Here is a 3075-nt window from a genome sequence, read left to right on the forward strand (position 1 = left end):
AACTGCCTTTCGACGACGATCAGCCACTCGCCTCTCGTCAGCTGGCTGACCCGTACTGTCAACGCTTCACTTTTTTATTTTTTCTTTTATTTACAGATACTGCAGGCCCTTCTCGGGCCCATGCAGGAGTGGATACAAACAAGAGAAGTAAATTTAAATCAAGTACTTGCCATAGTTGCAAAAAAATATGTACATATAATACATACAAAATGGAAAAACATGGCAGTACACTGGACATAGATGACAGAAATGAATGCTCGAACAAAGGAATATCATCAACACGAGTGTACTCCACTATTGGACTCGAATTTCAACAGAAGTTGATATTACTAATTCTTTCAACAAATGATTGTTTGATCACCTCTCCGGGGCTTCTCGTCCACCTAACGCGCGCCTCCGTCGCCAGCTCGCGCACTTTAAGCTGGACGATGGCGTGCTGTATCGCCGTATTTACCATCCTGACGGGAAACGCTGGGTGCTAATTCTACCACGCTCTCTCCGCCTTGGTGTCCTCAGCGCCTTTCACGATGATTTGACAGCTGGCAACCTTGGGTTCCATAAAACCTATGACCGCATTCGAAGTCGTTTCTATTGGCCTGGCCTTTCTGCTAGCATCGCCAGATACGTCGGTTCCTGCTCTTCCTACCCGCGTCGCAAGCTCCCAACATCTGCTCCTGCCGGCCAATTACAGCCGATTCCATGCCCCGCAGCCCCGTTCGAGGTAGTTTGGATCGACCTTTACGGGCCCCTTCCGGTCACTACTGCTGGCAATCGATGGATAGTGACTGCCGTCGACCATCTGACGCGCTACGCTGAGACAGCTTCTGTGCTTACTGGCGCTGCTTTAGAAGTTGCTCACTTCGTTCTTGAAGCCATTATTCTGCGCCATGGTGCTCCTCGTGTGCTGCTCAGTGACCGTTCCTTTCACAACTGCTTAACGAAGTTCTTCGAGCCTCCGGCACTGCCCACAAGACAGCTTCTAGCTATCACCCCCAGACCAACGGCCTGACCGAGTGGTTTCATCGCACCCTTTCCGACATGATCGCCGCTTATATTCAACCAGACCACAAAAACTGGGATGTTCTTTTACCATTCGTCACTTTCGCCTATAACATGGCCGTGCAGCGCACAACTGGCTACTCGCCAGTGTACCTCGTTTAGGGATGCTCCCCTACTTTCTTTCTGGACGTTTCATTCTTCAACTCCAAGGCTAATTCATCTCTATCATTGTGCGAAGAGTACGTCTCCCGACTCGACCACTGTCGCCAGCGTGCTCGCCTGAACACAGAGGCAAGACAACAAGACCGGAAAAATAATTACGACGGATGCCATCGCGTTGTATCTTTTCAACCTGGTGACGAGGTCCTGCTCCTGACTCCTGTTCGCACCCCTGGTTTATGTGAAAAATTCCAGCCACGGTTCATCGGACCGTACATAGTCCTTGGACAGACTTCGCCTGTCAACTATCGCGTCACTCCTCTTGACGCCCCCACAGACCGCCGTTGCCGCAATACCGAGGTTGTGCACGTGTCCCGCATGAAGCCTTTCACGCGGCGTGCCTCGACACCTTGACGGCCGGCCAGGATGGCCGCTTTCACGTCGGGGGAAAATTAGTGTGGGCGTTTATTACAGCATCTTCCTCATCTGTATGTTATCATCATCATCCTCACACCTTTACCTGTCCTCCTCTTCACCTGGATATGTGATCATCATCATCGCGCCTGTGTGCTGCGCTGGTTCGCTGACGAGGTCCCGGGCCTAATAAACGTCGTCCCAACAGAGACGTCACAATATATATATATATATATATATATATATATATATAATTACTATTATAATAAATGAAAAAGCCTGGAAATGCGGCTGTCAGGTATTTATTTTTATTCGTAACCATAGACATCTTTCTCAATACCATATATTGAACCATCGAGGCACGAAAAATTATTTGAATTTGCATTTATATTTTGTCCCTATAAAATTTATATGTAATGCAGGGACAAATGGCATTGAGCGCCCAGGGGTCCCTGATCCAACCCAGTAGCAGCAGTGCAGCTGATAAAAAATGCACATTTGTTGCAGTCAATTTTACTGATTAAACAAAGACTTGTACTTGGTGTTTAAGTCTACAGCATAAATGTAGCGCTAGTTAAGGTAATAGTACTGTCGACGTTATACAGAACGAAGTACAATCAACCTAAATTACTCTCAATACTAAAAAGAAAAAGACGGCGGAGGTGTGCGAACTTGGTGAATTACAACCCGATTTTTAGTGAAGCTGTTTTTTTTTCGTACAGTTGCACTAAATGTTTCAGTTTCCTGTAATTACATCGCATACTTTGAAAAGTTATCCGTATTTTAGTGTTCCGTTTTAAACCTTGTCCCCGTTTAACAATAATAATAATAATAATAATAATAAATTTTATTCACTTCAATTAGTACGAGTTCCAGCCAGCATGAACAGCACGTGCGGAGCTGGGCAGCCAAGTTAAGCACATGAAACAACAGCGAATAAATCATAGTAGAAAGAAGAGAAATAAAATCAACCAAATACGCAGCAATTCCTTGTGCGACGTAAGAACAAACAAAAAAAAAAAACCAACAGTACAAATGAAAGCAAATTTTCCACCGTGCACACTTTCGTACACGAAATGAAAACACTAAGAACATGGCAAATAGTGAATTACCTCAGTCTATATTATCGTTCAACCAAGGTCGAAGGAACTTCTTAAGGTCTTTTAATCCACGGTAATGCTCGGGAGGGAGCGTATTTTATTGAAGTAATAAGGAACGTAGTAGATGCGCGTTCTTTTGCCATAAGCGGTGAAGATGCGGGGTATAACATAATTTTCCGATTGACGGAGAGGCCGTACTTTAATGTTGCAGATTTTGAAGGAGCTGTGAAAGAAATGCTTGTATAATATGTCAAAGATAAATTGCTTGTGTACAGGTAACATGTCAAAATGTTCCATAATGGCTCTGGCTGACTTATCGTGATAGTTGGTTCCATAGGCGAGATTGGTTGCAATTCTGTGCACTATGCGGCTTAGTGTGTTTAATTTATATAAAGATGCGGTT

The sequence above is a fragment of the Dermacentor silvarum genome, chromosome 5, assembly GCF_013339745.2.
Source record: "Dermacentor silvarum isolate Dsil-2018 chromosome 5, BIME_Dsil_1.4, whole genome shotgun sequence".
In the NCBI taxonomy this organism is placed as follows: Eukaryota; Metazoa; Arthropoda; class Arachnida; order Ixodida; family Ixodidae; genus Dermacentor; species Dermacentor silvarum.